The sequence below is a fragment of the Sorex araneus genome, chromosome 6, assembly GCF_027595985.1.
Source record: "Sorex araneus isolate mSorAra2 chromosome 6, mSorAra2.pri, whole genome shotgun sequence".
Classification (NCBI taxonomy): Eukaryota; Metazoa; Chordata; class Mammalia; order Eulipotyphla; family Soricidae; genus Sorex; species Sorex araneus.
The window spans coordinates 84,736,644-84,762,207 of record NC_073307.1 but is presented as its reverse complement, the minus strand read 5'-3'; the positions used below and the strand labels follow the sequence as shown (position 1 = coordinate 84,762,207).

At 55.7% G+C, this 25,564-nt stretch overlaps 1 protein-coding gene across 3 annotated transcripts in view; it reads right to left on the bottom strand.

Moving 5' to 3' along the window:
• The window catches only part of TSPAN9 (tetraspanin 9), a 213,495-nt gene that overhangs the window by 142,282 nt on the left and 45,649 nt on the right, over positions 1-25,564 (bottom strand). For 2 of the 3 annotated variants that reach the window (XM_055142856.1, XM_055142858.1), the window contains exon 2: positions 17,958-18,070. The exons of the other annotated variant lie outside the window; for it this stretch is intronic. The gene's annotated coding sequence lies outside the window, so the exon portion shown is untranslated. The remainder of the gene's footprint in view (positions 1-17,957; positions 18,071-25,564) is intronic. 3 annotated transcript variants of the gene reach the window in all.

The following is a 25,564-nucleotide window of genomic DNA, read 5'->3' as shown; positions in this document are numbered from 1 at the left end:
GTTTTGGGGGTGGGGGACTCTCAAGCAGTGCTCAGGAGGCCCCGGGGGTCCTGTTGACAATTCCCAGCCAGCTGGGCCAGTAATTCAATGCAAGAACCCCAGGGTACAACACTCTTCCCCAAAGTGCTGTGGATTCCCAGGCCTCCTGGGGGTCCTCAGGGGGGCTATACCCGGTGAAATTTTTTTGTTTTTTCCTTTTTGGGTCACACCTGGCAATGCTCAGGGGTTCCTCCTGGCTTTGCACTCAGGAATTACCCCTGGCAGTACTCGGGGGACCCTATGGGATGCTGGGAATCGAACCCTGTGGGCCGAGTGCAAGGCAAACGCCCTCCCCGCTGTGCTCAAGCCCACCCGGTGATCGTTGAGGGACCCTACGGTGCTGAGAAATGAAGCTGAGTCAAACACATGCTGGGTTTGGAGCAATAGCACAGCGGGCAGGGCGTTTGCCTTGCACACGGCCCACCCGGGTTCGATTTCCAGCATCCCGTAGGGTCCCCCGAGCACCGCCAGGGGTAAGTCCTGAGTGCAGAGCCAGGAGTAACCCCTGTGCATCGCCGGGTGTGACCCAAAAAGAAAAAAATAACGCACCAATCAAGCGCTCGGGCCACAGGACCATCTCACAGCCCCTACCGAGGCCCTTCCCTTTGACCCTGGGGTCACACCCGGACACCACAGGGCTTCTCTTGGCTCTGTACTCAGAGATCACGCCAGGCGCGCCTGGGGTGGGGGGGCCCTAGGGTGTGCCGAGGATCGAACCCACGTCGGCCCAGTGCGGAGCCAACATCCTTCCCGCTGGGCTAGGGCGCCAGCCCCGGGCCCCCGGCTCCCCTGAGGCTTTGCCAAGGGTGCAACACTGGCCACCCCGAGCCCTGAGGGACACACGGTCCTTCACTTCCCGCACAGGCCCGCAAGCGACGGATCGCGCTCCTCTGTCACTTCCAAACAGACAAGCGGGGCGTGGAAGGGAGGCGTGACTCAGGCCCCCGGGAGTTCCTAAGCGGCGCTGTGGTGTGACCCCAGGGCCCTGCACACACTGCAGCCCGAGCCCTGGCCACTCCCGCAGCGGGGCGGGGAGGGTGACGCGCGCGTCCGGGGCCTGATGAGGTCAGCGGGGCTGCCGCGCACGCCCGGTGAGAGGGACCCTGCCCCGGCATGCCTGTCCCCGAGTCATGCACACGGCGTGTGCGGGCACGGATGTGAGGGTGCGTGTGTGTGCACGTGTGCTCTGCGGCTCCTACTGGTTCCACTGCTTTTGTGCTTTTCTCATGTTGGGGGCCACACCCAGGGGAGCTCAGGGTCTGCTCCTCACTCTGTGCTCAGTGCTCACTGCTGGCAAGGTTCAGGCAGGGGGGCGTGCGGGGTGCGGTGACAACCAAGGCTGGTCTCGTGCAAGGCAAGAGCCCTGCCTTCAGGGCTCTGGTTCCCTCTCGGCTCAGCTTCTGCAGACAATCCCGACTCACACAGCCCTCGACTAGGGAGGGACCCAAGGCTGAAATGGTGCATTTTCTGTGACATGCATTTTGCCATAATTTTCATTAATTGAAGTTCTGGGTGTTGGTCTGGGCCGTACAGAACAGAGAGGTGACCCCTCGGCCTTGCGGGAGATGGACACCGGGAGGCCAGGCGGGATTTCTCATGGGGATGGGGGTTCCGCCCGGCTGTTTACAGGCCTGCTTCCCACCCCACTGAAGAGACCCTAAAACCACACTTCTGGGTTTGGAGAGTTCATTTCCCCCATACAGAGAAGACTGGGAAGGAAGGAAGGAAGGAAGGAAGGAAGGAAGGAAGGAAGGAAGGAAGGAAGGAAGGAAGGAAGGAAGGAAGGAAGGAAGGAAGGGAGGGAGGGAGGGAGGGAGGGAGGGAGGGAGGGAGAGAGAGGGAGGGAGGGAGGGAGGGAGGGAGGGAGGGAGGGAGGGAGGGAAGGAGGGAGGGAGGGGGAGGGAGGGTGGGAGGAAAAGAAAGAAGAAAGAAAGAAAAAGAAAGAAAAGGAAAGAAAGAAAGAAAGAAAGAAAGAAAGAAAGAAAGAAAGAAAGAAAGAAAGAAAGAAAGAAAGAAAGAAAGAAGAAAGAAAGAAAGAAAGAAAGAAAGAAAGAAAGAAAGAAAGATGAGAAGCAGACCCTCTGCGCCTAAAGACTGTGATCCTGAGGTCTCCTAACCCATTTTGGCCCCAGAGCGGATTCTTGCAGCCATGCATTTTGACTGTGAACTGAGCTACAACCTCGTGCAGCCCGGGGAGGGATTTTTTCCCTCTCCACCCCATTTTTCTGAGCGAAAATGGTGGCAGCGGCAGCAGCCACGTGGTGAGAGCCACCCTCTAAGACCCCTCACCCTGAAGGTAGGACTTTCTTTAGTGACGTAGCCTATAGGTGGCCCTGGGAGGGGGGCGTTTCCGGCGCGCCTTCCGCCCAGAGATGACCCGGAGCTGCGGCACGAGCAGACCCTCCTCGCCTAAAGACTGTGATCCTGAGGTCTCCTAACCCATTTTGGCACCAGAGCGGATTCTTACAGCCATCCATTTTGACTGTGAACTGAGCTATTGCGGCCGCGTGGACTCAAAGTCTTCACTCTCAGCAATGAAGGGAAACTATTCGATGATGCCTATTAGCAGGCCTGATTGTTGGGGGAAATTTCCAATCAATAATAGTGAGTTCTGTATGGAAATATGGAATGTACTCAAAGTTTATAGAGAATAAAGGGAATATCATTAGCTACTTAGATGGGGGGTGGGGTGGGAGGGGGTTGTATTGGGGTTCTTGGTGGTGGAACATGTGCACTGGTGAAGGGATGGGGGTTTAATCAGTATTTGACTGTGACTTAAACCTGAAAGCTTTGTAATTTTTTTTTCATTCTTTTTTTCACGGTGATTCAATAAAATATTTCTTTAAAAAAAAGAAAGAAAGAAAGAAAGAAAGAAAGAAAGAAAGAAAGAAAGAAAGAAGGAAGAGAGGAAGGAAGAAAGAGAGGAAGAAAGAAAGAAAGAAAGAAAGAAAGAAAGAAAGAAAGAAAGAAAGAAAGAAAGAAAGAAAGAAAGAAAGAAAGAAAGGAAGGAAGGAAGGAAGGAAGGAAGGAAGGAAGGAAGAAAGGGGGGTGGGAAGGCAGGAAAAAAGAAAACTGCCAAGAAAGCTGGAGGGATCCACCCTCCGGCAGGTGGCAGGCCCTGGGGGTGGGGCTGTGGGGAGGACAGCGGTGGGCCCTGCATAACAGGATACTGACCCTGAACCTGAGGTCTGGGCCCCACCCACACGTGCTAAGGAAAGCCTGGCCAGGGCGGGGTGGGGGGCAGCTCGCTGCCCGGGCCCTGGGCTGCTCCTGTGAGAGGGACAGCAGCTTATGGGAGCCGCTTTGGGCCCGTTGCTTTATTTTTTGTTTGTTTGCTTGGGGCTACCCCTGGCAGCTCTGAAGGCTGACTCCTGGCTCTGTGCTCAGGGGTCACTCCTGGCAGGCTGGCTGGGTGTGGGGAGGGACCCTTGGGTCAGCCACATGCGAGCAACGCCCCCCCCCCCCCGCCGTGCTATCTCTCCAGCTCCCGCTGCTTCTGTTTTTGCACACCCAGCGGTCCTTTGGGCGCCCTCCAGGCTCTGAGCTCAGGGGCCCCTCCTGGTGGTGCTCAGGGGGCCCTCAGCAGTACCGGGGAGCGAACAGGGCGGGCCACTCCAGGACTCTCTCTCGGGTCCTGACACAGCGACCCTCCCGGGTTCCCACCGCCCACGTTCATGTGACCCCAGTGACTCACAGGCTGTCACGGGGCAGGAAGGGGATCCTGTCACGAGGCCGTTAGCTGCCCACATGCCCAGTGATACACCGAGTGCTACACCCACAAAACACAACCCCTGGGGCTAGAGCGATAGCACAGCGGGGAGGGCGTTCGCCTTGCACACGGCCGACCTGGGTTTGATTCCCAGCATCCCACAGGGTCCCCCGAGCACCGCCAGGAGGGATTCCTGAGTGCAGAGCCAGGAGGAACCCCTGAGCATCACCGGGTGTGACCCAGAAAGCAAAAAAAAAAAAAAAAACCCAACAACCACAAACCCAAAGACAGTTCCTAAACCAGGGTGACACACACCCTGTGCTCGGCGGCCCAGTGAGCCACAGGCTTGGTTCCGACGGCCAGTTCTCCCACCTCCTGCTACCTCGTGGGACTGGGCCGGGCTGGAATTCCCGAACAGGGCAACGGGGACGCAGGGGGTCTCTCAGAGTGCACTGCAGAGGCCACGAGAGGCCAGAGCAGAGAATTCCCCTACCCGCCAAAGACGGGCACCCCAGGCAGGAAATCAAGTTTAACGTATGGTTTTCTTCTAGAGAGAAAATAAAGTGTCCCTCTTGTTCTGCCATCGGGGAAGGCGACCCATGAATACAAGACTTTCGAAAGGCCCATCTTCATTCGGAAATTATATAATATTATAACTCAAGAGTGGATCAATGAAATTGATTTTTTTTTTAAAATTGTGTAGCTGGTGGTGGGACTGGCGTTGGAACACTGCAGGCCTGAAACGCTGTATTATGAACAACTTTGTAGATCCCGGTGTTTTAATAAAAATACATTTTAAAAAAAAAAGTGTGGGGGGGGGGTGCTGGAGTAATAGCACAGCGGGGAGGGTGTTTGCCTTGCACGCAGCTGACCCGGGTTCAAATTCCAGCATCCCATATGGTCCCCTGAGCACCACCAGGAGTAATTCCTGAGTGCAGAGCCAGGAGTAACCCCTGTGCATTGCTGGGTGTGACCCAAAAAGCAAAAAAAAAAAAAAAAAAATTGTGTGTGGGGCCGGAGCGATAGCACAGCAGGTAGGGCGTTTGCCTTGCATGCGGCCGACCTGGGTTCAATCCCTGGCATCCCATATGGTCCCCCAAGCACTGCCAGGAGTGCAGTGCAAAGTACTCCTGAGTGCAAAGCCAGGAGTAACCTCTGAGCATTGCTGGGTGTGACCCAAAAAGCAAAAAAGTAATTAATTAATTAATTAATTAATTGTATGTGTTGGCAAGCCCCAGGTTCCATCTCCAGTACTGCACTCTCCCCAATTTTTTAAAAAACAAAACGGAAAAAAGTCTTTAATAATCAGTATCCTCTTTAGTTTTATCAATATATTTCCTCTAGTTATTTTTCCTTCACATGAAAGGAAGGGAGGGAGGGATGGAGAGAGAAAAAGAAAGAAAAGAAAGAGAGAGAGAAAGGAAGAAAGGAAGGAAGGGAGGAAGGAAGGAAGGAAGGAAGGAAGGAAGGGAGGAAGGAAGGAAGGAAGGAAGGAAGGAAGGAAGGAAGGAAGGAAGGAAGGAATTAGGAAGTAAAATCCCTGAACCAGCTGGCTTTACCAATAATTTCTGCAAATCTGTCCAAGATGACCTAATCAAACTTTCTCAGACTCCAAAAAGAAAACCAGAGGTAAGCTTCCCATCAGATAGTACCCTGACACCAAAAGAGACAAGGATGTGGCTAAAAGAAAGGTACAGACAAATATCACTGTTTAACGCAGAAGCAAATATCCTCAAAAACAACTTAACAAACTCAATACATTGCAGTATATATACTGCATTGCATTAAATGCATTCCATGAAATCATGACCAGATGGATTTTATTTCAGGAATGCAAGGATGGTTTGACATATATAAGTCGATAAATGTGATACACCACATCAACCAGAAAAAAAACCAGAAAGAAAGATAAAAACCATATGGGCCTATCAAGAGATGCAGAGAATGCATCTGAAAATATTTAACACACATTCCTAATAAAAACACTCAATAAACTCAGGACCAAAGGAACATCTCTAAATGCAATCAAGACCATTTGTGATAAACCCACAGCTAACAACATACTCCACTGTGAAGGCCTGAGAACAGCCTTTGAGATGAAACACAAGACAAAACTCTCGCCTTCGTTACACAACAGAACATTAGAAGTCCTGGCCAGAAAAATCACGTAAGGGGAAGATGCATTCAAATAAGAAAGATCAATAAATTTTTAAGACTGTCATTATATGTAAATATGACACAGGAGTATATATAATATGTGTGTGTATATATATATATATAAAATCCTAGAAGACAATTCTGAAAACTACTAAAAACAATGGACCAGCCCAGTAAAGTGAGAGGCTACAAAAATCAATGCACAAAAACCTATTGTGTTTTGAAGAGGAAGAAAACAAAAGAAATCAATCTTTCGTTATTTCCAGGATGACACAATAATACACACAGAAAACCCTAGAGGCTCTACCAGGAAAACTAGAGAAAACCCTAAACCTTTATAACAAAGTGGCAGGCTACAGAATCAATACACAAAGATCTACCGGTTTCTATATACGATGAAAAAGAAGAGAGCATAATGGAGGAAACTATTGGGTTTACAAATGTCTTCAAAACAACAAACACCTAAGAACACACAAGACTGAAAACTGTGAAACAAAAGCTGTAAAACGTTGTTGGGGGGACTGGAGTGATAGCACAGCGGGTAGAGCGTTTGCCTTGCAAGCGGCCGACCAGGGTTCAAATCCCAGCATCCCATATGGTCCCCTGAGCACCGCCAGGGGTGATTCCTGAGTGCATGAGCCAGGAGTGACCCCTGTGCATTGCTGGGTGTGACCCAAAAAGAAAAAAAAAAAAACATTGTTGGTTTGTTTTTTTTTTAAAAAAAGACACACAATAGGTCCAGAGAGACAGGATAGCATGCCTTGCACACAGCCGACCCGGGCTCAATTCTCAGCATCCCATATGGTCCCCTAAGCACCACCAGGAGTGGTCCCTAAGCACAGAGCCAGGAGAAACCCCTGAGCACAGCTGGGTGTGCACCCCACAAACAGACACATACATAAAGAAATACTTCATGTCTGTGGACTGGAAGAATTAATATTGCTAAAATGACTGTCCTGCACAAAGCAGTGAACAGATTCAAAGCAACGTCCAACAAAATTCCAATGCTTTGGGGGCTGGAGCGACAGCACAGCGGGTAAGACGTTTGCCTTGCACACAGCTGACCTGGGTTTGATTCCCAGCAACCCATAGGGTCCCCTGAGCACCGCCAGGGGTAATTCCTGAGTGCAGAGCCAGGAGTCACCCCTGTGCACTGCCAAGTGTGATGCAAATAAAGTTAAAAAAAAAAAACCCTCCAATGCTTTTCTTCAAGAAACAAATGTTACTGAAATCTGCAAGGAACCACAAGAGGCCCTGAATAAGGAAGCAATCCGTGGGGGAAAAAAGATGAAAGCAACTATGTGTCTTAATATCAAACTGTACTACAAAGTAATAGTCAACCAGTCTGGTAGCACTGTAGCACTGTCCTCCCGTTGTTCATCAATTTGCTCGAATGGGCACCAGTAACGTCTCCATTGTGAGACTTGTTACTGTTTTTGGCATATCGAATACGCCACGGGGAGCTTGCCAGGCTCTGCCATGTGGGCAGGATACTCTCAGTAGCTTGCCGGGCTCTCCAAGGACATAGGAATCGAACCCGGGTCGGCTGCATGCAAGGCAAATGCCCTCCCCGCTGTGCTTCAGTCTGATATTAGAATTAAAGTAGACTCTGATCAATAGAACAGAATTGGAAGCCCAGTGAGGGCCAGGGCAGTAGCACAGCGGGGAGGGCACTTGCCTTGCACAAAGCTGACCCGGGTTCGACCCCGGGCACCCCATCTGGTCCCCCAACCAGCACCAGCAGTAATCCCTGAGTGCACAGCCAGGAGTAACCCCTGAGCCCTGCTGGGACTACATCAAACAAACAATTAAAAAGAACTGGGAGCCCAGAAACAAATCCACACGTCTATGAAGGCTTGATTTAGGAGAAAGGAACCAGAAACAGAGTGGAGAGAGGCACGTCTCTTGCCTAAACGGTGCCGAGATCCGGGTAGCTTGGTTGAGAGAGCACCTGCCGTGCAGACAGGAGGCCCCTGGTTTGATGCCTGGTGATGCCCACATGGTAAGTGGCATCTCATCAGCACTCCCTCGGGAGTCCCTGGTGCCACAACAAATGCATAGCACACGGCAACCAAGTACGTGCAAACACCCCAAGCGTGTGACCCTCGGCAAACACAGTGCATCCATGTGCAAGCACCACAACTCAGGGTACAGTTCCCAGTGAGACTCGAGATCAAGTGGGCAAAGTCCGCAACCAAGTGTGTGACCCCTAATAATTCCAACAAGAACAATACAGAGAACGTGGGGAGGGGGGAGGGCGGAGGGGGTTACATTAAAAATTGTGCGGAGAAAATGGAATATTTGCAAAAGACCGACATGACAACATGAGACGCGTGCCACAGAATTAATTCAAAATGGACGCAAGACCTGAGACTGAAAAGGAGAATAGGCAAAACACTCCACATCCTTTTTTTTTTTTCTTTTTGGGTCACACCCGGCAATGCACAGGGGTTCCTCCTGGCTCTGCACTCAGGAATCACTCCTGGCAGTGCTCAGGGGACCCTATGGGATGCTGGGAATCGAACCTGGGTCGGCCGCGTGCAAGGCAAATGCCCTCCCCGCTGTGCTATAGCTTCAGTCCCAACACTCCACATCCTTGGCTTCAGGGATGCCTTTGGTGATTGGCCGCCAACAGCAAGGGAAACAAAAGCAAAAATAAACAGCTGGGACGACATCAAAATAAAGAGCTTCTGCACTGCGAAAGGAAATAATCGTGAAAAGGACAAAGAAGGCCTTTGGAATAGGAGAAAATATTTGCTCGCCATCCAGCCAACAAGGGACTGGCAATACCCAGGGCCTACGAGGAAGCTCGTACAATAAACCAAGAATGATATAAAGTAAAATGACCCCATCCAAAAAAATGGCAGAAGAGATAAACCGAAAGTTTCTCAGAGAAAATATACAGATGGCGAACAGGGATGTGGGGTGGAAAAAAAATGATCTCCACTGTTTACGAGGGAAACGGAAATCAAAACCACAAGTGAGATATGGCCTCATTCACATGAGACTGGCTGCACGGCAAGCACTGGTGGCGGCAGGGTTGCTGAGAAAGCAGGGACGATCGGTGGGAACGTAAATGGGTCCACCTGTGTTGGAAATCACCTTGGCGCTTTCCCAAGATGCTAAAAATACAGGAGCAGTACACAGAGGGGAAGGCCTTCGCCTTGCACGCAGCCACCGGATTTTATTTTTCAATCTTTTTGGGTCAGACTCAGACGATGCTCAGGGATTCCTCCTGGTTCTGCACTCAGGCATTCCTCCTGGCGGTGCTCGGGGAACCCTATGGGATGCTGGGAATCGAACCCGGGTCAGCCCCGTACAAGGCAAACACCCTCCCCGCTGTACTATCATCGCTCTGGCCCCCAACCCACCTGGTTTTGATCCCCGCCGGCATCCCATAGTGTCCCCTGAGCCCTGCCAGGAGTAATGCCTGAGCGCGGAGCCAGGAGTCACCCCTGGGCATCGCTGGGTGTGGTCCCAATCGGCTTCCGCCAACAACAACAACAACAACAACAAAAGATGCCCAAAATACACGCGCCATACAATCCAGCAATTCTACTCCCAGGAAACCCGAAGAACGTATAAATACCGACTTCGAAGGCTCCCTGGGTTCCTATTTACAACAGCACTCTGTACAGGAGTCGAGGCCGGGACCCCGTCCAAGTATCCGACGCGCGGAGTGAACAGAGCGATGCAACGGCACGGAGACGCAACGGAGCAGCGGACGGCGGCACTCAGCCCAGATCAGAAGCCTGCCAGGTGCCACGTGGCCGGGGCTGGAGGGGTGTGACCACGTGAAGAGGGAAGTACTGAAGCCTTCTGTCCGTATGTGGGATTTAGGGAAACAAAGCCAGGAAGGGACCACGCTGAGGCTTGGATTGGGACAGAAGAACCAAGGCCGTCACCTGGGGACTGGGAGGGGCACAAGGAGGGATGTGGGGGTGGGGGAAACCCTAAAAGCTGCATTTTTCTTTTTATGATTTTTGGGTCACACCTGGCAATGCTCAGGGGTTACTTCTGACTCATGCACTCAGGAATTACTCCTGCCAGTGCTCGGGTGACCCTATGGGATGCTGGGAATCGAACCTGGGTCGACTGCGTGCAAGGCAAACACCCTCCCCGCTGTGCTATTGCTCCAGCCCCAAAGCTGCATTTTTTTAAAAGATTTTTTTTAATTGAATTGCAGCGAGACCCTTACAAAGCAATTCGTGATTAGTTTCAGTCATACCGTGTTCCAACACCCGTCCCTCTACCAGTGCACAGCTCCCAGCACCGGAGTCCCCAGGTTCCCTCCCCTGCCCCTGTCCCTTAGCCCGACTCTATGGCAGGCACTTAACAGCTGCACTTAGGGCTATATCGATAGCACAGGGGGTAGGGCATTTGCCTTGCACGCGGCCGACCCGGGTTCGATTCCCAGCATCCCATATGGGCCCCTGAGCACCACCAGGCGTGATTCCTGAGTGCAGAGCCAGGAGGAACCCCTGTGCATCGCCAGGTGTGACCCAAAAAAACAAAAACAAAAACAAAAAAAAGCTGCATTTAGAGACACTTGGGCATTTATTTGGGGGTGGGCATGATATATGACTTTGGAAGAGGTGTGACAAAAATCACTTCTGAAATTTAAGCGCCAACCTACATCAGTGTTAATTCCATTTACCAAAAAAAAAAAAAAAATTGGAGGGGTGGAGGTCAATAGTACAGTGGGGAGAATGTTTGCCTTGCATGCAACCAACCCTGGTTTGATCCCTGGCATCCCATATGGTCCCCAAGCACCGCCAGGAGTAATTCCTGAGTGCAGACAAGAGTAAGCCCTGAGCATCACCGGGTGTGACCCAAAATGCAAAAAAAAAAAAAAAAAAAAAAAAAGGATGGCAGAAAATGGGCTAGAAAACAACACACACGCTTTGCATGCAGGAGCCCCAGGCGTGATCCCTGGCATTACACGGTCCCCGAGCATCACCAGGACTAGACCTGGAAGCCCTGAGCATGGACGGCCCGGGTTCGAGAAAGCCCCAGTACTGCAGGGCCCATGCAGCAATGGGCCTCGGACCCTCTCGCTGGACCACCAGCCAGGTGGGTGAAGAATCGCCAGCAAGAGATCCCTAGGAGGTGCTCCAAAATGGAGGGGACCCCCCCACGCAGTGCTCAGAGGGCCCCGGGGCACCTCCCTGTCACGTCTGGCCTCTAGGCTGGCGACACAATGCTCAGCTGTGTGTGAGGGATGGGGGGGCGGGGCGTGGACCCCCCCCCCCAAAGCTGCTCGGGGATCTCCAAGGCCACACACCAGTGTGAGGGCCATCGAGGGCCGGAGTCAAACTGGGTCCCTGAGCATGCAAGGAAGGCTTGGGACCGGGCCCCTGTCTCCCAGCACCGAAAAAATGATGGTGCCAGAAACCCAAGCCAGGATGGAGTCCATGCCCATTCAATCCGCTTATCAATGGCTAAATAAATAGCAGTGCTCCTACATTTAAGGGAGAAAAAAAAGCCAGTCTCACATGTGCAAGGTACAGGCTCCACCACTGAGCGCACACATCCCTGACCTCATTAAAATTCTATATTATTATTATTTTTTGGGGGGGTCACACCCGGCGATGCACAGGGGTTACTCCTGGCTCATGCACTCAGGAATTACTCCTGGCGGTGCTCAGGGGACCATGTGGGATGCCAGGGATCAAACCCGAGTCGGCCACATGCAAGGCAAACGCCCTCCCCGCTGTGCTATCGCTCCAGCCCCTATTATTATTTTTTAATTGGAAAAGCTATAGGAGTAAGCCAGGGAGGCTGGTTTGAGGAACAGGAGCATCTGTTTTGCACGCAGGACCCCAGGTAAAGCACTCTCCCATGCACTGCTGGAACTGACAGCCCGAAATTCTTTTTTAATTGTAATGAAAATAAAAATTAAGGGCCGGAGGGATAATGCAGTAGGTAGGGAGCTTGCCTGGCACAGGGCCAGCCTGGGTTCCATCCCCAGCACCTCATATAGTTCCCCAAGACCACCAGAATTTCATATATTTCCCTAAGAGTATCATGTATTTTCAACTTTCTATATGGGATGCTTTTATTTTCGTGGGGTGGTTCATAGCTGGCAGTGTTCAGGACTTACTCCTGGCTCAGTGCTCAGGGATCACCTTTGACAGGGCTCAGGGGACCGACCCTATGTGATGCTGGGGACTGAGCTGGAGCCTGTGACACACGACACAGCACCTTACCAGCCGTACTACCCCTCCGGTCTCCTGTGTGTAACTCTTTGAAGACGTGACTTTTGTAAAGACTGGACTGAATTTATCACAATACATATGAAGGCTGAATATACGTGAAGGCTGGTATGAATCCATCGGTACTTACATAACCAATATTCTACTGTGGGACATTTGGTATGTTTTCCATTTTTAACTACAAAGAGCAATCTGCCATGAAGATACATGCATATGCATCATGTAGCTACGCATCTGTAAATAAATAAAAACACAACGCGTATCGGTGACTGCTTTAGGCTCGACTCTGAGCAAATGCAATTACCTGAGCTCATTTGCTTCCTTGGGATCAATTCGACGGTTCGCGGTGACTGAGCCCAAATATTTCTCCAGCCCTCGACATAACTTTCCAAACAACTGTACTCAAAATAATTCTCCGCATTTTTGCAACTGCAGACCAAATGGCACCTACCTCGGCATTTCCCCTGGGGACCTCCCGGCCGGGCTGACAGCTGGGCCAGGCGTCTCCCGTAAGCTGGGAGCGGCAGCTCCTTGGCCAGCTAAGCCTGTCCCCGGGCACCACTGCCCGGGTGCGTGTTAATCATGTGCCAGTTTCCTGCCCTCTGCTGTAAGCCCCAGGAGACAGCGACTCCAACGCCCACTCACCCCTGCAAGGACCCGCTTTACTTCCGAGCCCCCCCAAAGTCCAACCCTGCATCAGCCGTCCTCCACCCACACCGCCCCCACATGCTCACACACACACGCACACACACACACACGCACGCACGCACACACACACGCACACACACACACACACGCACGCACGCACACGCGAGTGTGCGCATGCGCACCCCCCCTGCGCAGCCGCGGGTCTGGAAAATGAGATGTCTGAGGTATCTCCCTCCTGTGTGTCAGACGCCGCTCGCTGCCTCTTGCCCCCCGCCCCCACTGTCACCCCCACCCCCCCTTCCAGAGCTGGTGGAAGGCTTAAGTGAGATAATTCAAGCAGAGTGCATGACAAGGACCCTGAAAACACGCGATAAAACGGGAGCTTTGGTTGGAAAGATAATGATCCAGAAGAATAAACCCACCGAAAAAATTGCCTAATCTCTGCCCACTGGAGGAGATTAAAGAGCCACCCAGCTGTCTGGCTCGTCTGATGCTCCCGGGCCCTGGATGCCTGCGAAGAGACGCAGAACCTTCGGGAACGGAGCCAAACCCACAGAACCGCCAGCCAAGGGCCCGGCAGGGCTGGCAAGGCTTGACTCAGCCGGGCAGCTGGGCAGCTGGGCCGCGCCGAGGCAGGGGAGCCGCAGGGACGGGGTGAGGGCAAGCCGCGGGGAGCCAGCGGGAGACCGCCTGGAACCACCCCCACACGTCCAGAACTTTGGGGTCACCCCCAAGGGACAGGACTTGAGGGACATCCACCAAGGAACGAGACTTTGGGGCATCCAGAAAGTGACAGGACTTTGGGGTACCGACCAAGGGACGGAATTTCGGGGCTGGAGCAATAGCACAGCGGGGAGGGCATCTGCCTTGCACACGGCCAACCAGGGTTCGATTCCAGCATCCCATGGGGTCCCCCGAGCACCGCCAGGAGTGATTCCTGAGTGCAGAGCCAGGAGTAAGCCTTGAGCATTGCCGGGTGTGACCCAAAAAGAAAAAAGAAAAGAGAAAGAGAGAGAGAGAGAGAGAGAGAGAGAGAGAGAGAGAGAGAGAGAGAGAGATGGGACTTTGGAGGCTCCCATCAAAAGTGACAACCGGCTTCATTAGGAAAAATGAAGTCATGAACTTTGCTGATTTTTACATGCATGAACATGGAGAGCATCACGCTGAGTGAAATGAGTCAGAGGGAGAGGGACGGACGCAGAGTGATCACACTCATTTGAAAGAAATAAAAGAATAAAAAAGATAGGAGAGGGCCAGAGCGATAGCCCAGCAGGGAGGGCATTTGCCTTGCACACAGCCGACCTGAGTTCAATTCCCGGCATCCCACAGGATCCCCCGAGCACCACCAGGAGTAATTCCTGAGCACAGAGCCAGGAGTAACCCCTGAGCATCGCTGGGTGTGACCCAAAAAGAAAAAAATATAAATATATATCACTTGTATCACTTGTCATCCCGCTGTTCATCGATTTGCTCGAGCGGGCGCCAGTAACGTCTCCATTCATCCCTGTCGCGTGCTAGTGTAGCCCAATGGTGTCTGCTTGGTCCAGGAACACAAAGAGCCTCAAACCGTTTGTTCAGGGTCTTGATGAAGAATTCTGACCACATATATATATATATATATATATGTATATGTATATGTATATAAATATATGTGTGTATATAAATGTATATGTATATATGAGAATAATGCCCAAAGACAATAGGAACGAGGGCCAGGAGGACTGGTCCAGGGTAGAGCCTTGTCGGGGGGAGGGGCATACATAGGGGGAGTTAGGACAGGTAAGGGACCCCTCTGACAATGACAGTTGGAAATGATCACCCTGGACAAGAACTGGGTGCTGGAAAGAGGCAAAGTCCCTGCAAGGTACCAGTACTGCAAACCACAGTGCCTAACAGGCAGGGGAGAGAGAAGCCAAGGGCCCGCTACAGGCAGGCCGGGGGGTGCACGAGGGAGCCCCCCCTCCCCCCCACACCTGGGCGGCTGGTGAAGGGATGGGAGCCGACACTGTAGGAGTAACTTTGTAACTGTGACACTCAGGGGGATTCAAAAAGGAAACAAACCACCCAGCCCAAAGCCCCCAACGGGGAGACCTGGCTGGAGGCTGGAGGCAGGTGACTGGCCTGGCCGCCGCGCCCGGCTGACCCTGGACAGACCTGCCATTGTGCACGGGGCTGAGTCACCGCGCCATTGTCCCGAGGCTGTATCGGCCGGAAGCAGCTGGACAGGCCCCGCACCAGGGACAGGAAGCCGCATGCTCCTTCCCGCCTCGCGCCGGGCCCTGCCCTGTGGTTCGGCTCAGTATCCTGCCGGCCCTGCCCTCGGGAACCCCTGACCGACTCCAGAGACACCCCATGTCCAGTCTCCACTTGCCCGGGGAGGGGGGGGGGACGGTGCCAGCTCTGAGCGTGGCATCTAGGCCGTGGGGGGCCGGGGGCAGCGGGACTTCTGGGTTCGACGTGCCAGGAAGTACAAAGTGAGGGGTAAGGTCGCTGGGGCCGGAGAGACGGTACAACTCGGGCAGCCAACCCGGGTTCGATCCCCAGATCCACCTATGGTCCTGAGCACTGCCAGGAGGGATTCCTGAGTGCAGAGCCAGGAGGAACCCCTGAGCATCGCCAAAGACGGGGAAAAAAAGAAAAAAAGGTGGGGCTGGAGCAATAGCACAGCGGGGAGGGCGTTTGCCTTGCACGCAGCTGACCTGGGTTCGATTCTCAGCATCCCATATGGTTCCCCAAGCAAAGCCAGGAGTAATTCCTGAGTGCAGAGCCAGGAGTAACCCCTGAGCATTGCCAGGTGTGACCCAAAAAGCAAAAAAAAAAAAAAAAGTAACAAGCTGCTTGTGCGCGCACACACACATACACACACACACACACACACACGCACACAATGACACTCATTTTATCTGGAGAGGCCCCAGCCTGTGGCGAGGTGACTCAGCTGCTGTAAGAGCTACGGCACACTCACGACGGCACCCTTGCACGGCCGGAGACGCAGGGCTCCTGCAAACTGGGACCCTCGCCAAGTCCCTTGTCCAGCGCCTGGATCTGAGGTCCCCTGGGGTCTCAGACAGCCCCGACCACCTTCTGGGATGGATTTACTGGGGGCGGGGGTGGGGATGGGGCAGCAGCCAGCTGGTGCTCAGGGTGGCTCGGGGCTGGGGGGACCAAATGGGATGCTGGAGACAGATCCCAGGTCGGCCTCAAGCAAGGCAGGTGCCCTCCCCGCTGTCCCATCGCTCTGCACCCCCAGCTGGGGTTTAGAAATGAGTCCGAAAAGCGACACGGCCGCTGAGAACCAGAGACGGCAGGGGAGGGACGGCGCTCCGCTCTGTGCCCAGGGCGGGCAGCCCCAGACAGAGCCCCGCTCTGGCTGGACACAAACTCCACGCACAGACCTTCAAAGAATAAGGCCAGAGAGACCCAAGCCTGCTCCTGACGCTGGGTAGCACCTGCTTGCTGGGGCAGCACACAGCTTAAATCAAGGCTTGAGGCCCGGGCGATGGCACAGCGGGGAGGGCGTTCGCCTTCTACCTGGCCAACCCAGGTTCGATTCCCAGCATCCCATCAGGTCCCCGGAGCACCGCCAGGAGTGATTCCCGAGTGCAGAGCCAGGAGGAACCCCTGAGCATCGACGGGTGTGACCCAAAAAAGCAAAAAAATAAATAAATAAAATTCAGGGTTCGGCCATGGGGGTGCGGTGCACAGGTCCCCCAGGGAAGGGGGTGTAGGGGGTGTCTGAGGCTCAGATCGGCCATGTGCTGGGCCCCCCTGGGCAATGCAACACAAGCCGGGACTCTCCGGCCTCGGGGAGACTTCCCGAGGGCTGGGACACAGGCCCGGGGCTGGGGGTGTATTCTCAGCTCTCGGCCGGGGCTGGGTGCTGCTGGGAGACTATCACAGTGGTGCAGAGACACGAGGGTAGAGACCCCCCCATGTCCCCCCACACCGGCAGGCGCCCCCCCACCCCATGGACCCCGGTCCCCAGCACGGGGTGGGAGACGGGGACTGCTGCTCTGTCTTGGGGGAGCTCAGCCTCTCCTCAGGCAGATGGGGACTCCCAGGGGAGGCAGCAGGCCCCGCCCCGCCCCACCCCTGCATTCCAGCCTCTCAGGTGGCCGCCGCAGGGGGCTGGGCTGGGCACTGGGCCAAGCTTGGGCTCCACCTGCTGCTGCCTGGAGGACTGGGCAGGAGAAGTGCAGCAAGACTGCCCGACACACACACACACACACACACACACACACACACACACACACACACACACACACACACACACACACACACACACACACACACACACACACACACACACACACACACACACACACCGCCCCCTCCACTCGGGAGGCGGGCTTAGCCCTAGGACAGAGGGAGGGCCGGGAGGGCTGCTGGGAGCGACTCGGGTGGGCTGGCCTGCCGGGCACTGACAGGCAGTCAGGGCAGGCCCCCCCTAAGTCTCTGCCAGGAGCAGCCTGGGCTCAGGGAGCACCAAGGCCGCTCACCACATCTGCTGCATCCAGCCGGACTTGCTCTTACTAGAAACTTCCGTGCAATGGCCCCATGCTGGCAGTCCTGGCCCGAGGGTCTCCGAGCTCAGTCTGCAGCTCTGGCCCGGGCTGAAGGTGGCCCGGGCGGGGGCTCCCAAGGCTGGAGTGTAGGCTCTGCCTGCGGGGAGGCCCAGGGTTCGATTCCCGGCAGCCCGGGGATCTCTAAGCACTGAGTCAGGAGCAGCCCACCCGAGCACTGCTGGGTGAGGCTCCCAAACCAAACAACACATGAGCTGCGCTTGCCCTCAAAGAGCGGCCGGGAATGACCCCCCGTTCTCCAAGTAGCGGCAGGGAGAGAGGGGGCGGGGCCTGAGCGACTGCGCCAGAGAAGTCTGAGGGCCAGAGGAAATGACGAGGTTATCTGGCACACACCGCGGGGTCACGCGGGGTCACAAACCGAGGGGTCACATGGGGTCGCAAACCGGGGGTCACATGGAATCAGGAGCAGAAGTTCAAGGTCAGCGGTGGGGTCAGTCCGTGCAGTCTTCTGGCCGCCCACCAGCCAGTGCCCACGTCCCGTTGTCACCCCAGGGACCGGCCCAGAATCCCCCCCGCCCCCCCCCCTCCGCACGTCCCCACCCGAGCCCTGGGGACGGCCACGCCCGGACGGGAAGCAGCGCCCGGTCCCCACGCCTGTCCTCTCACCTGTCGATGACGGGCGCGCCCTTCTCGGTGCGGGGGGTTCTCTGCGAGGGACCGGGACGGCGGTGGACGGAGGGAGGGGTGGGTGGCCGGGGTGCTCGGGTCCAACACAGAGGCTGCAGGTGGGAGGACGGACAGAGTCAGACTTTGAGCAGGAGAAGACACACAAACATCACGTGTCTGGGATCGGGTTGCACAATCACACGGCTGGGAGAGGTGGGGGGGGGGGGACAGGCGGGCAGGAGGGACCTCACGGGGCAGGGAAGCTGGTGCCCCAACCAGCCAAGGAGACCTGGAACCCCCAAACTTGAACTCAGGTGTTCTCTGGAGTATCTCGGCCTGCGGTGAAATGAGCCCCTCGGGAAGAAATGCATGAGGGCTGGAGCGAGAGCACAGCGGGGAGGGCGTCTGCCTTGCACGCAGCCGACTCGGGTTCGATTCCCAGCATCCCATAGAGTCCCCTGGGCACCGCCAGGAGTAATTCCTGAGTGCAGAGCCAGGAGTAACCCCTGGGCATCGCCAGGTGTGACTCAAAAAGAAAAAAAAGGTCTCCCCCTGGCTGCACTGTGGGTGGGGGTCCGCTCCCAAGTCCTCAAGAAGGGGGCTGGCCCAGGCGTCTGAAGAACAGGCTGAGCCCCCCCAAGGCCTGTGCGCCCTCGTTCGCCCACACCGACCACCCAAGTCCCCACTTGGCCATGTTGACGCCGCACCCCCGCACCCTGCCTTCACCCCTGGGGAGGGGGGCCAGGAGGAAGAAAAGGGAGGGAATCCATGCTTTTTCACGGGTTACAGATGGGGAGACTGAGGCAGGGAGGGGCGAGCCAGCGTGCTGCCCCGCCATGAAGCCGGAGCCAGTCCTCTCCCCGGGACGGAAGCGGGTGGACCTATAGGTAGGCGCGGCCAGAAGCTCAGCCAGCCCAGAGCAGGCGCCGCGGGGTGAGCTGAAGCCAGAGTTCCCCGAGGAACAAGGGGTGAAGTGCCCTGGCCCATGGAGACTAGGGGTCAGGTCATGGGCAGGGGCCGGGGAACTGGGACCCTCCTCACCCCACCGCTACCCCTGCCCACACGGGCTCAGCAGCCCACGGCTTCGAGGGCACGGCAGGGATTCAGTTCTCCCCAGAGCCTTGAGAAGTTGGTGCCTCCCAGTCCGCGTTTCACAGACGAGGGGGTTCAGCAGACCTGCCAAGGTCACGTGGTGGGGAAGTGGCTCAGGCGCTAAGCCCAGGACTCTGGCAGGTCGAGATGGCCGTGTGTCAGTGGAATACTATGCAGCTGTTAGGAAAGATGAAGTAATGAAAACTGCTTAGACATGGACGGTCACGGAGAGTATCACGCTGAACGAAATGAGTCAGAAAGAGAGGGACAGTCAGGGGCTGGAGTGATAGCACAGTGGGGAGGGCGTTTGCCTTGCACGCAGCCGACCTGGGTTCAATCCCCTGCACCCCATATGGTCCCCCAAGCACCGGCAGGAGTGGTTCCTGAGTGCACGGCCAGGAGTAACTCCTAAGCATCGCTGGGTGTGACCGCCAAAAAAATGCAAAAAAAAAAAGTATCTCACTCGCACAGTGAGCCTGGCAAGCTCCCTGTGGTGTATTCAATATGCCAAAGACAGTAACAAGTCTCCCAATGGAGACGTTACTGGTGCCCGCTCGAGCAAATTGATGAGCAATGAGATGACAGTGATAGTGACAGTGATTATAATATGAAACTGACACCCAAGGACAGTAGAGACAAGGACCAGGAAGACTGCTCCATGGTTGGCAGCCTGCCTCATGAGCTGGGGGGAGAAGGCAGCTGGGATAGAGAAGGGATCACTAAGTCAGTGATGGTTGGAGGGGTCATTCGGGATGGGAGATGTGTGCTGAAAGTAGGTAAAAGACCAAACGTGGTGGCCTCTCAGTATCTGTACTGCAAACCATAATGCCCCAAAGTAGAGAGAGAGTATGGGGGAAATTGTCTGCCATAGAGGCAGGGGGAGGGCTGGGATGGGAGGGATACTGGGGGCATTGGTGGTGGAGAATGTGCTCTGGTGGAGGGATGGGTGTTCGATCATTGTATGACTGAAACTCAAACATGGAAGGTTTGTAAATGCAGCTCACGGTGATTCAATTAAAAAAAAAAGTGTGTCTGTGTCTGTGTCTGTGTGTGTCTGTGTGTGTGTGTGTGTGTGTGTTAGAGGCATGAGTCCACCAGGATCTCTGTTCCCACTAATTCAAAGCCTCGGACAGATGTCCAGAGAGGGGGTTTTTGAGTGAATACTTAGCGCAGAACAGTTCCGTGCACCCCCCCAACTCCCCATCCCACCCCCAGTTAGAAAGATTCTTCCCGAGGCGGGGGAAGCACAGAGACAGTGAGTGGGCTTCTGCTTGCCTTCCACGCAGCCACTCGGGTTTGGTCCCTGGCACCCTAGATGGTTCCCGAGCCCGGCAGGGGTGATCCCTGAGTGCGGAGCCCACGGCCACATGTGGCCCCCGAACAAACAAAAACTTTCTTTGAGGGTGGAGCGGTAGCACAATGGGTAGGGTGCCCGCCCTGCACGGGACCCCCTGAGCACCGCCAAGAGTGATTCCTGCATGCAGAGCCAGGGGAAACCCTGAGATTCTCCCACCGACAAAATACCCAAAAAAAAAAGAAAAAAATGAAGTGGGTGGGGGTCTCGCCGTGCCACAGCGGCCCTGGGTCCAAATCCAGGCACTGCCTATGGTTCCCGGGGCACTGCCAGGAGTGAGACCCCAGGACGGAGCCAGGAGGCAGCAGTGAGCACAGCCGGAACCGGCCCCCCCAAACCAAACCCAAACCCACCCCAACGACAACCCACACTCGGGAGAAGCCAGCGGGAAACGCCTGCGTCCCTGCCTCGGGCGGCACGGGGCTTCCAGGCCGCTCCTGGCTGGGGTCCCCCCACAGACACGACCCCAGAGAGGGGCGCTGCAGAGACCTGCCTTGCCTGGGGCCCACCCTGACGCCACCCTGGCTCTGCACATGGTCCCCTGAGCACAGAGCCGGGGATCAGCCCTGAGCCTGGCAGGGCATGAAGGGGACGGGGAAAGGAAGGGGACGAGGAAAGGAAGGGAAAGACCCCAATGAGAGGACGTGGCGCTCACACGCCCCCGGGTCTGGTTTCTGGCAGGTGTGCTTCTATCCAAGGGCCCCTTGGCACCCTGGCTCTTCGGTCCTGAGGCCTGAGAGGTCAGCCATGGTGCGGCCCCAACAGGACAGGAAGCACGTCGGGGGGAGACGCAGCCCCTCAACCCCCCACACTCACACGCACACAGCCTGCAGCGAGCCCCCCCCCACATACTCGCCCACCCTGTCGGCAGCGGCTGGGCTGTGCCGGCCGGGAGGCCCGTGGACGAGGCACGAGGTGGTCAGTGGCACCGGCGAGAACAGAGCCCAGAAGCCCAGAGGCCAGACAAGGAGGAAGGACGGTGCTGGGGCGACGACAGCACAGCGGGGAGGGTGTTTGCCTGGCACGCGGCCGACCCGGGTTCGATTCCCAGCATCCCATAGGGTCCCCTGAGCACCGCCAGGAGTAATTCCTGAGTGCAGAGCCAGGAGTAACCCCTGAGCATCGCCGGGTGTGACCCAAAAAGAAAAGAAAAAAGAAGAAGGACGCCAGCCGTGGGAAGCTGCACTCTGCCCGCCCTTGAGCACGGCCGGTCCCTGACCCCCTTGTCCCATCCACGCATCCTGCGGGGAAGGGGAAAGTCTGTCTCGGGTGGGGGGGGAGGTGGCCCCCTCCCCCGGGGAGCTGCGTCTCCGTCTGTCCGGCGCAGGAGGCCGAGGTCAGGCCGGGGAAGCCTCCGCCGGCTGGAATGCAGCCCACAGCCACCCGGGGCGGTGGGGTCTGGAAGGGAAGTGATCCCCGAGACAGCTGAGGGAACTGGAGACGGGGCCCGGGGGGAGCTGTTGCCAAATAGCCCCGCGTTGTCATGTGGACCGGGGGGCCGGCCGGCTCCCGCCCGGGCTCCAAGAAAGGAAGGCTCCGGAAAAACCGGTCTGCAAGGCTGAGCGGGGCGGCAGCAGGAGGCCGGCATCCTGGGCATGCCCAAGCCGGGGCCGCCGCAGGGCTGAGGGCAGGGGCCCGAGCGAAGCGGGGACGAGGGGGAGGGTTATCTGACGACAGGCACAGGCCTCGGGGAGACTTGCTCGGGACTGGAAGGTTCTACAACTACTACTACTACTATTATTATTATTATTATTATTATTATGTGCCTGGCATGATGATGATGATACCGATGATGATGATGATGATGATGATGATGATGATGGTGATGATGATGATGATGATGGTGATGATGATGATGATAATGATGATGATGGTGATGATGATGATGATGATGGTGGTGGTGATGATGATGATGGTGGTGATGATGGTGATGATGATGATGATGATGATGGTGATGATGATGGTGATGATGGTGATGATGACACGCCTGGCAGTGTGCTCGGCACAGCATACGCCTTTGCCTTGTTTAACCGGCCCCCCAACCCCATAAAATAAGACTGACGGAGATGCCTCGCATGGAGGATGCCCAGGTTTGATCCCCTGAGCACCACTAGAAGCAAGCCCCGAGCACGGAGCCTGGAGTCCCCCTGAGCACTGCTGGGAGTGCAGGGACCAAAAGCCAAACCCCAAGCCCCCCCCCCCCCAGAGTTTGAGAATAGATGCTACGATGCCTGCTGTGCAGTCAGTGTCCAAAGAAGCCTGCCGTCCCCCCACCGCCCTGGACTCCCGGAAGCCGTGGCAGTCACATCCGCGCCCCAAAGCAGCCCCCCAGCTGAAAAGCTGCTCCAGCCTCACCGTCCTGATAAAAATACCGAACACTCTGAACAGATGCCGTGACCTCTTAGCACCTGTACTGCAGACCATAGTGCACGAAAGGGAAAGGGGAGAGAGAGAGAGAGAGAGAGAGAGAGAGAGAGAGAGAGAGAGAGAGAGCAAGAAGTGTTGCCCAGAGAGGGAGACTGGGGGTAGGGGGTGGGGTGGGAGGGCGGGGGGAGACGGGGGACATCGGTGGTAGTAAATGTGCACTGGTGGGGGATGGGTGCTGGACCGTTGTATGACTGAGACCCAATTATGAACAGCTTCGTAATGGTCTGTCTCACGGATATCCAATTAAAAAAAAACATTTTTGAAAAATGGGGCTGGAGCAATAGCACAGCGAGGAGGGCGTTTGCCTTGCACGCAGCCGACCCGGGTTCAATTCCCAGCATCCCATATGGTCCCCTGAGCACCGCCAGGAGTAACTCCTGAGCGTAGAGCCAGGAGTGACCCCTGTGCATCACCGGGTGTGACCCAAAAAGCAAAAAAAAAAAAAAAAAAAGCAATATGGAGTTCATGCCCAGATCAATCAGCTTACTCGATGGCTAAAAAAAGAGCAGTGCTCCTATGTTTAAAATAATAATAATAATCATAATAAAGCGTGCTGGATGCAGGTGAGGGAGTGAAGGACGACGAAGGCCTTGTACTGAGGGCAGGGCGCGGAGAGGGCGGCGACTGCAAGGCCGACGGGGCAGCTGGCACGGGGCCTGCGGGGCCCAGCTGGCAGCCCTGCGCGGGCACCAGCCGCCCGGGCCTCCCGAGACCTGTCCAAGCGCTGACTGAGCACACCCAGAGGCGCCCGGGGCAGTGCTCACAGCTGGCCCTCTGCATGCTCCCGAACCCAGGCACGCTCTGGGGACACCGAGGGTTCTGCTCCAGAGGACGGCGGCAAAGCGAGTCACACCGGCCCGCGGCTGTCCTGGGCACGTGAAAGTCAGGCCGACGCCATACTGCAGAGTGCAAGCGTGGGGCAGCTTTAGGTCTCAATGCAGAAATTTACCAAAAAGAATTAATGGCGCGCGGGGGGCGGGGGGGCAGGGGCTGGAGTGATAGCACAGCGGGGAGGTCATTTGCCTTGCACACAGCCCACCAGGATTCGAGTGCAAGCATCCCATAGGTCCCCCGAGCACTGTCAGGAGTAATTCCTGAGTGCAGAGCCAGGAGTAACCCCTGTGCATTGCCAGGTGTGACCCAAAAATTAAAAAAAAAAGAAGAAGAAGAAGAATTAATATTGACGGAGCGATAGCATAGCTGGTATGGCATTAGCCTTGCACACAGCTGACTTGGGTTCAATCCCCAACACCCCATAGGGCTCCCCGAGCCTACCAGGGGTGATCTCTAGAGGAGCACAAAGCCAGGAGTCAGCCCTGAGCATCATCAGGTGCAGCTCCCAAATAATAAAACCAACAAAAAATAAATTTTTAATTAACAAAAAGATGGGAGCATTTTGCCTCACACGTGGCCAACCCAGATTTAATACCCGGCATTGCAGATGGGCCCCCTGAGCACTGCCAGGAGTAATTCCTGAGTGAAGAGCCAGGACTGACCCCTGAGCATCACTGGGTGTGTCTCCCCCCCGACCCCCGCCTCGCCACCCCAAGAAAAAAAGAATCAAGGGGGCTGGAGAGACAGAGCAGAGGTTAAGCCACTTGCCTTGCATTCGGCCGACCCAGGTTCAAATCCCCGCACCATACCCACCAAGCAACGCCAACGGTCACTAGGCAGCACAGAGCCAGGAGAAGCCCAGGAACACGGCCACGGGTGGCCCAAAGATAAAATGAAAGGAACGGATTGCTAAGATGCGTTGTCACCTGGCCCTCCCACGTGTTTTGCTAAGAGGCTCCCTGGTGACGCTGCCGAGTGATAAGAGTGATGACTGCAGAGGCGTCTTGGCTTCGAGTGAAAGAACAGAGTCTGCCCCTGGCTGGCTTCCTCTCACGAGGATTTCCCTGCAGCGCCTGGTGCGGAGAGGGGCAGGGACCTGCCAGCAGGACTCCCGGGGGGCAGCCGGCGCCCCCCCAGTGCAGTGCAGATTTATCAACCCGTAGTGTCGCTTTGACGGTGCCTGACCTCGTACCGCTCTTCTGGCCCCCGACGCTGTGTCTTACAGGATAGACACATCGTCAGTGGACACGACTCCGCACCATGTGGGGTGCGGGATGGGCCCCGAGTGAGGCATCGGAACGGAGTCGATCTCCTTGCACATCTCCGGCAGGGGGTCTGGGGAGACGCACGTGGTCCGTCAGCAGCAGTATCATGAAAGGAAGTTCTCTTCCTGAGCGGCCGGTCTCCAAATGGCTTCAAATGGTCAATAAACCACGTTGTAAAAGGTGCCGGATTGATAGTACAGCAAGGGAGGGTGTTCGCCTTGCACGCGGCCGACCTGGGTTCAATCCCCGGCATCCCATAGGCCCACGCACCCCCGAGCACCGCCAGGAGGAATTCCTGAGTGCAGAGCCAGGAGGAACCTCTGAGCATCGCCAGGTGTGACCCAAAAAAGCAAAAAACAGATCTTCCCACCTTCAACAGAGAAGAGGCCAGGCAGTCTGGTGAGCAACGCGGCCGGAGAAATGCTCCGGACCCGAATCCGGGCCAACAACACCAGGGATCCAGACGGAGGAGGTACAGCAGGCACACCTTCTCCGGATGGAGCCCTGGCGACACTGAGAAGCAACTAACACGGCTCCGGGTTGCGGGACTGGAACACATCCGAGCCGCGCGGCCGCTAATGCGACCGCGCTACCTTTTCTAAAAACTGAAAACATACAATCTTTTAATGACAAAC